This window comes from Salminus brasiliensis, chromosome 17 (assembly GCF_030463535.1).
Source record: "Salminus brasiliensis chromosome 17, fSalBra1.hap2, whole genome shotgun sequence".
Lineage (NCBI taxonomy): Eukaryota > Metazoa > Chordata > Actinopteri > Characiformes > Bryconidae > Salminus > Salminus brasiliensis.
Window position 1 is genome coordinate 26,573,438 of NC_132894.1, and position 12,056 is coordinate 26,585,493.

At 38.4% G+C, this 12,056-nt stretch overlaps 1 protein-coding gene across 3 annotated transcripts in view; it reads right to left on the minus strand.

Annotated features, from left to right (window-relative positions):
• tp53i11a (tumor protein p53 inducible protein 11a) overlaps positions 1-10,614 on the minus strand; it is a 29,319-nt gene extending 18,705 nt beyond the window's left edge. The window contains exons 1-2 of one of the 3 annotated variants that reach the window (XM_072660890.1): positions 10,531-10,614; positions 10,365-10,401 (exon numbers count right to left, since the gene is read on the minus strand). The gene's annotated coding sequence lies outside the window, so the exon portion shown is untranslated. The remainder of the gene's footprint in view (positions 1-10,364; positions 10,402-10,530) is intronic. The other 2 variants (XM_072660892.1, XM_072660891.1) reach the window with 2 other exon arrangements.
• Positions 10,615-12,056: the final 1,442 nt, after the last annotated feature.

Here is a 12,056-nt window from a genome sequence, read left to right on the forward strand (position 1 = left end):
GTGAAGGTTCATCTACTGTGAGTAGCACCAATCTAAGGTCCGTCTCAGTGGAAATAATGTGCAAGAGGAGTGCACTCCTGCTGAAGTGAACCAGAGCTGACATTAATTCCCATATTCCAGCCTCAGAGGTGATTCATCAGCAGCATGCCACATTGGCACAGAGGCAACGCTCCAAAACAACAGCATGCAGACACACCACTTAGATGGCTTTCAGTTTTTCCATTAACAAGGAAAAAAACACTATATGCCCTAAACCCTCAAGTGTTACATATAAAAGTAGCATTTAGATTTAGTCATCATCACTTAAATTTACAATTCAACTATGTTTTTACAATGGAAGCCTAGCAGTCCAGATCTAGATGGCAGAGTTGATGCTACACCTCATTCCCTGTTAATGGTGGTAATGTTGGAATCAATACTGACAAAATGTATAAATCACACACATCATTTACCTAAGGACGTCATGCAAAGAAAACACTGGAGGATAGTAGCGTTGCACCGATAAGGATACCATATCGGTATCGGCGCCAATACTGGCACTTACACACAGAGTACAGATGCCATTAAGTTTACTGATGCCCTACTTTTTTTTCTTTAAATATTTTGTATGCATTTGTATGCGTAAATCCAAACATTTAAACAACTAGTAAAATATGGTCATAAAGCTATGACCATTAAACAGACTTTTCATTTCCATGTGGTGTTTTTTTTGGTTATGAAATCAAAAGTTGAGTTTAAGGCCACACATTGGAGTTCAGCACCTTTTTACATATAACCATGTACTTCAATTTAAAATTGCTGCATAAGCACTTTTTTCACTGCTTTGAAAAGTGAATTTTACATAAATTAAAAAGCTCTAAGCTTTGTTCAAGCTTAGCAAGATTATGTATTGTGACAATTTGAATTTTATCATAGCTCTGAAACTTTAAATGTGCAGTTACTCAACCAGTAAATGTTGTTCTTTCAAGCGTATTATATCTTATTTAGGACAAGTACAACCTCTAAAAGTGGAACTCTATCAGGATTTATATATATAATATTTAAGTCATAGTTTGTATCAGTACTCTAGTATCGTTGTTGGAAAGGAAATGGCGGGATCGGTGCATTCCTAGAGGATAGTAATGACCAGAAACTCACATGACTAACTTACCAAGACAGGACATTCAGTTAACCATCTCAATGATAATTTGATTTCATTTCAAAATCAGCCTCTTTTTTTGTACACGAAGATTGCACCTGTCACCAGGGTTGCAAAGGGGTGGAAAATTTGCAATAAATTACCGGTATCTTTCCATGGGAATTTTATCTTGGGAACTTGGGAAATATTCCAAAATGTAAACTTTCCATTCAAATATTGGGATTTTTTTTAGTATTTATTGGAATTAATAGGAAGAATTTGCTATATTAAAGGAACTATAATTATACACTATCATTAATGTAACATTTTTACCGGCATAACAATACAAATGCATTTACCACGGGAATAAACTTTTAAGTTTCTAATTTTTGGAAAATTCCCAGAATATTTCAACCCCACCTGTCACCATATTACCTTTTCAAATGATTTCCATCACCTCTATATATGTAACATCTCACGGCTGCCCTTTAAATAGGAAAGGTTAATAGACCTTTCAGAATGTAATCTGAAACAGCTAGGCCAACATACTATTGTATCAACACAAAGCTGACTCACCCATTACCAGAGCTGTTTTCCCAAGACTTTACCGCTCTCCTCCCCAAACTGAACACTTGGTCACATTTATTAAAACACAAAACAAAAGAAACTAATAAATCAACCCTCATGTAAGGGTAACTGTAACCCGCCACTGTAAATTCCAGGTGCAGTGTAAATCAGAATCCCCCACCTTATTGTTCATTGTGCTAAAGCATATTAGTGACCGGGGGGAAAACTTCTAATGAAGCATCTTGACTCATGACGCACATTCATCAGCTGGCACTCATGATGCAGAATAGTGTTCATGAGTTAAGCAAGGGCAAGGAACTGATACAGAGGAATTTCCTCTAGCATGAATTTCCTCTCTCCCTCTCACTTGTGTGTTCAACACAGAAACACAACAGCCTGCTGGATGTGACTTTAATGAAACAATGACATGCTTGTGCAAGATGACAAAAGTTCCAAAAACATATTTTTCATACGACCGCGAGGATGTGAATATGCAGACGACAGCTAAACAAAACCAGTCTGCATCCTAGCATTTGGTAATTATATATATATATATATATATATATATATATATATATATATATATATATATATATATATATATATATATAAATTCCATAGTGTAACAAATTATTAGGGCTGGCATGGCCCAAATCATTTTAATAATTCCTTAAATTGGCTCTCGCTGCTACTTCACTTTTTAAGCCACAAACAACTGTAGCATAAACTACAATACATTTAAGTAGCAATGACATTTGCATAAAATGTATGTACATCATTTTATTCAAGGAAAATAAATTATGTAAAATGATATTAATTATAAATTATAGCTGATCTAGCTGAACTAATCATAAATTCATGCCATGCATCCATTTAATTTTGCTATAGAGAACAACAAACTGCACCCCTTTGCATGTGGCCAATGAAGCTATAAGAGCAAGATTTAAAAAGATTTAAAAAACCACTTAGTAGGCCACATGCCTTACACTGCGCTGAAACTATTTAATGTGCGCTATACAATATTAATGTAATGTTGCAGCCTAGTGGACAGAGATCCACTAGGTTCAACCTTCTTAAACGTAATCGGATTCATCTAGACACTGACATTTTGTGAGGCAATTTTTAACTGAATTAACTTGGTCATTTAAAATCATTAATTTAATGATATCGGTTTGTCTAAGAAAATGATAATACAAATTATTCACTGAAAAATTAAACCCCTGTTCTCAGATAATACAAGATACTGCACTAACAAGAAAATAGTGGAATTACCATTGTCCTTTACCTGTGAATCATTACAAAAGTTCAACTTTTCTGTTGAATCAGGAACCCAATGTGAATGTCAAGCAAATCTGTGAAAATAAAGACCAAAGAGCATTCTTAAGAGATAATAGGTGTTACAAAATAATCTCCAAGTGTTATCCAAGTGAGAACTCCTGGATCAACTGTGAGGAAACATAAGCTGCACTACACCATCCAGGCACTGCCTAGCAAGTCCCATTAAAACTCTACAGTTTTAAAAAGCAACAGAGATGAGAGCCTTAGAAATTTGGACGAGAATGACTCAGATGCAGCGACTGATGTTGAACACACAGAAAGCTGAGTTTAAGGGTTTTCAGGTGGTTTTGGATCTGTAGCTTACACGCTAATCTACTTGTTGCTTAGGTAGCTCTGCTTCAGATACACAGAGTATCAGACAGCCCAGTGCAGCTGCTGTTGAGTGCAGAGCTACCAACACAGTTGTTCACAATAAATACTTGTGTCTGAAAGAGCAACACTGAGTGACTGGTGGGAGTAACAGAAAGGCAAAATGAGACCTGCTGTCTTTGGATTTGTAGGCAACTATCTAGACTATCTAGCTGGCTATATAGCTAGCAGACTAAAAACCACAGCACAGACGGTGTTCCAGCTAACCGAGGCTCAAATCAAACACCGAGAATATAGCCACATATCGGAGATCACAAACTCGAACGAATGGTCTTAGGAGTGTTTTCAACCATTACATGTAGCAGTCATGTAGGATTGTATGACCTATGCACACAGATATTTTTTAAATAAGGCCCCACACTCAGAAAGCTGCACAGAGCAATATTCTGTCACTATAGCTTAGTGCACTGCCATAGTTCACTTTGGAATTACTAATTTATTGAGTTGCCTTTTCTCAAAAGCAAGCGTACAACAACCCATAGGGCTAATTAGGCTAGAGGCTGCCAGTTAGTCAGTCAGCCAGCCAGCCATCTGACTGAGCAGTGAAAAACTTATAGTCTAGATTTAATGTCCAAGGCTATTCTCTGCAGTATGCATTCAACAGAACTGCTTTGCATCCAATTTGAGAGGGTTCATTGAAAGACAGCAAGAACATTCAAACATTAGGAATCCAATTAGCAACTCAGTGCTATGCGCACAGTTCATTAGTTTCCCTAGAAATGTTGACAAAATTAGTCACCATTTTGTAATTATTGTGTCTCTTTTAATCTAAATGCAATTTGTGCAGGTCTAATGCTTTTACCGCTGGTCATGCAGATGCAGCCTTAAATCAGCACTATTGATGGGCATATTGACCCGTTCCCTTCTAGAGCTGAGGGGATGGTTTAGAGAAGAGAGCAGCTTTTCCAGGCTGAGCTACATGGATCCAGCCTCAGTGGTAAATGAATCATGCTACATCGAACACAAAAGGCGGTCCAGTCCACCTAGTGAGGATGGCCAATTGACGTCAATTTTGACAGTGGATTTAAGCGATTAAATCAAAGATGACTAGTTCTGGGCTTGAATAAGGAGTTCTAATGACAAGACAAAAATGGTGGACAAAAGAACATGGAGAACATTAGTGCATTACCAACAAATGTAAAAAAGGGCATACGGTGAACAAGACACAAGTCCTGTAATAGCTAGGCTTCATCTACTCTAAAGAATCTATCCATCACTATCAATCATTTACTGTGCCTGTCATCATAAATATAGCAGCTATAAAAGATTCAGCTGATTGGAGAGTAACTGAAATGAACAAGCTTGGGAAGTCTTAATTACTTCACTTTCAATTACTGGTTTATGATAGGCATTGCGTAATAAACCAGCAGATACGAGGCGCCTTGAAGATAAAGACCACCCGTGTGTGGTAGACTGAGGATGAAGGAGCACACTGCACACACACTATTTTCACAACTGGACCCATTTCAGGGAAAGTCATAAGAACCCAAACTCAATTTACATAATAGGATGGCTAATAAAAAGATATGGAAACCCTCAATTACCACTGTATGAATGGAAAGTCAACTGTAATTAGTTTGTTTGTCACACAGGCACTTTCTTTGAATTGTTGAAATAACAACAGTAACCTTGTATCATTTGATGAGCTTTGCAAGCAATAAACAAACACATGACATTAACTGACCTGTGGCTTCATAGTTTCCATAAATAGGCATGTATGTCACTTCAAGAACACACACTGCGGCTGAAATCGAAATTCAGACATTTCCGCCTTATAAGTCTCTCACACAACAGTTCACAATCTCAGGCACACTGCAGGCAGGCCCAATATTACTGTTTAGGATCACCAACTTGTACAAAGAACAATAAGAGTGTTCCAGCAGTTCAAGTCTTCTGGCTAACTGTGTGTGTGTTTACACAAGCAGAAATATCTTTATCCAGAACCGAAAAATGCATCTCCCAAAGAAATCCCCTGGAGAGAGGAGCACAACTACCTCATGGCCCATTTCCGCACAGGTCCCTCATGTCTCGGTCATCTGGCTGTGTAAGGAGTCATTACCCTGATGCAGGCTGTTAATGTTTCACTTCATGGAGCACAGCACGCTCTCTCTTTGGTGATTTCCGCAAAAATACCAGACCCAGCACAAGCCTCTGGGTAATGTAGCACAGGATGATTGGGTGGCATCTGTGACAGACTTCACCATTCCTTTGTGTGGGTAAGCTATCTAAGTCTAGGACTTCAGGTATTACGCCAAATGACTAAACAGCTTTAGCCAGTTTGATAACCCTTCATAAAGCTCAATCAAACAAAATAGATAATAGAGTAGGTAGTAAAAATCAGACTACAGACAAATCTGCTGACATTCAGAAGCAAATGAGGAAAGATTATAGTTTCTAGTGATACACATACCACCAGTGTATTTATTTTTTATTTAATTATTTGTTGTATTCGCACTGTTTCACAGCAAATGTGTACAGGGTTGGTAGGTCAGCTGATAAAGAGGAATCAGGGATATCAACACTCATCACTGAGTGCATATAATTATCACCTTAGCGCTCAGTATAGGATAAGATTCTTATTAACTACATTGAAAATCCAAGCGGATTTTTACTGATTTTCACACGTTCCTGCAGAATTCAGTGTGCGAGATGAAAACAAAGTCATTCAGAGTGGTTAAACCTATGTGAACAATTCAGAGTCTGCTTCTCTAAACTGAGCAGTTCCATGCCAAACCAGTCTGGTTGACTTTGTTTACATCTTAAGCATTGAATTATGCAGAACCTTTAGGAAGACAAAAAACACATCCCCCTCGAACAGAATCCTTCCAGGATGCTCCCTATTTTTTTTTTCAGCCAAAAGATCTGAAAACAACACAGCCACAGAGTGCACACTTTATTCTTTAAGGTAAGAAAAGCTAAGTCATTTTAAGCGTTTTCTACCAGAAACAAATGCAGCACAGATGCAAAAAACATATTTCAGTTTTTACATCCACAAGTAAGGAAATTAGGCCTGTCACAATAATGATTGTGATAAATGATATTAGCCTTTTTAATGCCACCAACATAATAACAATAATAATAGAATAGCATAAATTAGCAACTGCATCTTTTTAAAGAACAATGAACCCTTAATTAATAATAGTTAGATCTGGAACATATTTTTAAAGGCTATTAGCCTCAAGTAACAGGTAATGGGTCTTCATCCGTGGCAGTCCGCTCTGTGTGTATGAAGACACCATTACTGATGCCTGAACACTGCACTCTTTTCCTACACGATAGCTGCCGCTGCCTGCTCACAGACTTGTGCCCTGTCTTTGACAAAGAGCAGACAAGAGAACAGAATAGCATGACTGGGTAAAATACTGGTGACATTCGTATATTACCAAACCATGTCCATATATTGTATGATGAGTCTATAATGCATTTACCATGGCAGGCCTAGTGGAAATGTATTACACTGTATTACATACACAAAATAACATATGCCTATTTAAAATGTAGTTTTTGTCATAAACAGCATCCTTTCTTGAGCATATTGTGGATATCATCAGTACCTAAAAAGTAAGCTTTTAGCAAAGGCGCACTGGATAGTTCTTTGAACACCAACTTAATACTTACTTAATACAACTTAACCTCCCCCGCATTTCTTTTCTTCAGAAGTAGGGATTGGACAAATCAGAACAAACATCATACCACGGACTAGAAGAATGCATATCTTTACAGACGCCATTTTAACACACATACAGTCTAGAGACAGAGAGGGGCTAACACTGGATGCTATTTCTGTAACAATGGCACTAAAGTTGGCTTCTTAGTCGCAAGCTTCTTACAAAAAGCTACAATAATAAGAAGTGTAATGTCTGCACAAATTAAGGTGAAACTGAAAATCTGAATAAGAAGCCAGCCTCTTCATGGTCTACAAGTATTACATTCCCTCCCTCACAAATATACTGTTTTCATAAAATAAAAAAGACCTTAAAGATGCTTATAGTAGCACAGTCTTAAGCCCACATAGAGATAAGGCTTGTTTTACAGGCCATAAGAATCACCTTTCACCATTAGCATTGCTTGCTTAACGTGTAGAGCAAAATGCAGTATTACCTATTATCCGGCCGGAGCACGGACATGGTTAATACTGGCACTACTTTGTTATGGTTACTATAGTGGTCACACAATAAATATTACGTAGTCATATGAATCCCTGACCGCCTCCGAAGGTTGTTTGTGTGAGTGATCGGATTACAAAGCATCTCCGAGATGCATCGTACCCTATTTACACTTGACATATTTACACTATAGCAAGCTGCCACTGTTGGGCCCTTGAGCAAGGCCCTTTACCCTCTCTGCTCCCCGGGCGCTGGAGTTGGCTGCCCACCGCTCTGGGTGTGTGTGTGTGAACTCACTGCCCCTAACACATGTGTGTGTGTGAGTGTGTGTTCACAACCAGATGGGTTAAATGCGGAGGACACATTTCGCTGTACAGTGTACACTGTACAGTGACAAATACGTGCACCTTTACCTTTACCTTTCACCTTTACATATGTCAATGTGAGGTGTGAACAGGGCATAACTAGCAGTTTTTAAGAAAGCTGAGATTGGTTATGCAAGTTTGTTATTTACCAGGTTAGCTATGCTTCTTGAAACATGTGTGATGAGCCAAATGGGGTAATTTTCCCTATGCCCATTTTGATTAAAGTACAACAAACTGGACTCATGTCAAATTTTTTTCTCGCACTGGTGAACCAGATAGAAAGTCAACAACACGCAGAGACAGAACATGACAGGGCTTGTCTACCTGCAGTGATGCTTTCTCCATCAGAGCACCACATTCATTGGGGACAAGCAGGGGAAAAAATGGTTCATCTCAGAATTTTACAGCTATCCCATACTTTAACGACATTAGGCCGAGACATCACCGTCCTTGACATTGGAGAAATGACTCAAGTGTCAAGCAAGGCAAACTGTCATGTCTCCAACATGTCTTAGATAACCAAGTTTTCACACAAACACAAAGATTTACTCACTTGTACTCACATCCTGAGTCATTTAAAAAACAACAACAACAAAAACAAAAAAAACAGGCTTTTCAGTTCATCACCTAAATTACACGCAGAAGCTTTTTCTGACAGGGCTAAATCTTCCACTGCCCACACATGGTCACTTATCTCGCTACTCCAAGACATACTGCCAAACAGCAGGCACTCTCATATTACCCTACAAAACAGTTAGCTCTGTGGGATATTGCGGATCAAAAGTATTGTGAGCAGCACAGAGTCGCATGCATTACTACCCGTGTCTGCTCTGCACGGATTTTAATTCATATCAAGCCAAGGCCACTTTAAATATAACTACATAATGACTATCGTATTACCATCCCATTTCCAGCCATTGTGCTTCCAGGAAATAAACCTGACTTCAGGCCAATCACCAGGCTTGTGCTTTCAAGGCAGCATCAGAAAGTACACTACTCAGGAAAGTCATGTACAACATTTATTTATGTAATTAAGCATATTAAACTAACCAGATGGGCCTCGGAAGACACAATTGCTATTTTCATGATTTCCTGTCTTCTATTTTCACACCATTAACAATGTTAATTCCAAACTAATAATCTGTATCTTGCTTGTAGCTTTAATATACTTTAAGTGACATTATTGGACACTAGATAAACAGCCTCACTAAAGGCTATGCTATTGATACATCATCTCATCAACAGAGTACTCTTCAAAATGAATCATCCAAAATGATTACACTAATCCTCTACACATCAACCCGGATTATAGTTAAGACTATAAATATATATTTTATTTCCAACTAGTTCTAAATTGATCACGAATAACTGAAATGTTAACAGTGCCCACCAACTCTGACATTTTGATATTCAGCTCGCCTTCTGTGCGTAACAGTGCCAAAAGAGCCCAGTCCTGGCACAAAACTGCTATCAGTTCAGTGTAAGTGACCGATTCACTGCTTATCTCAGGAGACAGAGCTCCTGGAACAGACTCAAACTGTCCAACTGTGGCTCCCATAATGAAGACAAGTCACTATTCCAAAGACTCCCAGTACCAAATGAAAACAATTACCATTAGAAATATATATAAAATAAGAAATACAAATAAAAAAAATCTAGTTCCTGTATCTTGATCAGAGAGATCATTTGAAGACAACATTTTAAATATTCATGTAAGCCAAAGCGTCATTATTAACTGTTACTACTTTAGTACATTCCCACCATAAAAACAACCAAGGCACAACAGTCAAGACTTAAGCAACAACTGTTTCAATCCAGCCCACCATCAAAGACGTTATGTCCTCACAGCAGCCCTGCTGTGTAAACACAGATGCTGACATACACCCATGCTGCTGTGGAAATATTAACAAACTGTGTTTCCTGGTGTGATTAATTATGAGATGAGTCTTTGTGCAAGTAAAATAAATAAAACGAAGATCACAGCATACATTATGCATCAGTCCTCGGTGAGTGACGAAACATGGTTAACACCGCTAACGTCCATCGGGGAGGAAAACGATTTTACAGAGTAACAGAAAAACAACGGGCCTGGTTTAAGTGGCATATTTCAAATGTTCAGCTTACATATCGCTGAAAGTGTCAAAAAAAAAAAAAAAAAAATTCAGGATACAATACAAGAACAAAACAAACCATTTTTAATGATGTTTAAATTGAAACTTAAACCATATCAACCCCCAACAGAGTTTAGCATTATACAACACCTCACTAGCAAACCTCCCCGATCTTCACGTTGTTGACACAACGGTAACGTTATGTAGCGTTAACGTTATCCTTAGAAGTTGGATTTCCCCAATCCCAATCCCAATCCCAATCAGACAGCCGTGTTTTGTTTGATTTTGTATACTAGCTACACACTGGCCATTAAAGACTCGTTCTGCATCGACAAAAACAAAAATCAGTCAAAAGAGAAGTATTTACGCTGTTATACAGGAAGGTACTTACCACAAACACCACAAACTGGCTGCCGTCTCAGTGGAAACTGGAAAGGGGTGTGATATTGTTAACACTTTTTGTCCCCTTTTGAAAACACGTAGTACGGTAGCGAGGGCAGGCTAAAACTACTGCCAAGTGAAATTGCACCTATTTAATAAAAACACGAACCGCTTACCTCGTACTTTTCGGTTTAAAATCCTTCGGGTGTCAGTGAACCTTTTACATTGCCCTGATACAGTTTGGCAAGGGACAATCCAACACGAGCAGAACGTTTACCGTAATAAATGAAGTAGAATATTTCGCGCGTATTATTTAAATCTACCGTAACGATTAGAGGTTTTGCTCCCGCCCTGAAAACAAACCAACTCCCTCTACTATACTCTCAGCCATATCTTTGGAGTAAGACAGGCTGCTTATGGTTCAAGAGGATGGCCTAAGTGTCTACATGTCTTTATGTATATTTATATTCCCTTGGTGTCTTTATAGACCACTTTAAAATTCAGATTTAAACAAATACAGCTACCCATCTAGCATTTTAAACTCATCTGCCAAGAAGCATAAATGAATTTAAATTGTTTGTTCGTTTATTAAATATAAATAACTAAAGATGACTTCAAAGAAAATTAAAGGCCCTTTGACTCAGGGAGCCCTAATGCCCTCTTTGTGGTTCTTCAATACATTTTAATAAGCTCATAGGAAGTGACTATCAATAGAAAAATAATGAGGGCTAACAAAAGACTGTCACATTAGAGCGTATTTTGCTTCCAAATACATCAGTACTGAGCGTTTGTCGCGTGGCAGGTGCAAACACTAACAGCATTTCTGATGGCCTTGTGAACTGTATTTCTGTCTTTCTCTTGGGCATTTGGGTGGTTAATTGTGGAGCTCAAAGCAAGCCATTGATCAGTAAAAGTGACACTGTGTTTGGGCAAGCGAAGTGTTAGCAAATGGCTTGGCACTAACAGAATAGCTGCTTCACTCATCAATGCAGGATCCATTGTCCTTGTGACGCCCTGAAACATAACATTTCGATATGTTAAATAGCTTGATGAATAATAAGTAAGAGAGAGACTATAGGTCAAAAGTTACACGTCATGACACAGTGAAGAACAGTGTTTAATTGTGATGGCCAATGGGTTAGTTTACCGTTAGTTCACTGTTTAATGTTAAATTATTAAAATGACAGCGTTACAAAGGTTAAAGCGAGCAGATATTACAATCTACTACTGGAGAAGCACCACTACTTCATCTGCCCACTGTCCTCCCCAATAACTATCTTGTAACACATCCAGACTTTGCTTTAAACAGAGTGTTGTGTTTGCTTTTGGTCGTTACATTTGGCATATATTTTGTCATATATTGTCATTTTGTAAGGGGTAGCTCTAGGGCAAGGCCTCCTCCTGCCACGAGGGGGAGGCCCCGAGTCACCCCAGCCAGTGAATTGGGCTCAATCACTGGCTGGGGTGACTCGGGGCCTCCCCCTGGTGGCAGGAGGCCTTGCCCTAGAGCTACCCCTTACACATTTGGCATATGTGTCATGTATTTTATTCATTACACATAAAAGTTATATATTTCAAGCCTTTTGCTTATCTTCACTCATAAAAAAAAATTAAATCCAGTATCTCAAATTATTTGAATATTTTATTAGAGTACATTTCTATTCAAACGGTATAAACTGTGTGTCTCGCTGTCTAGTTTAGC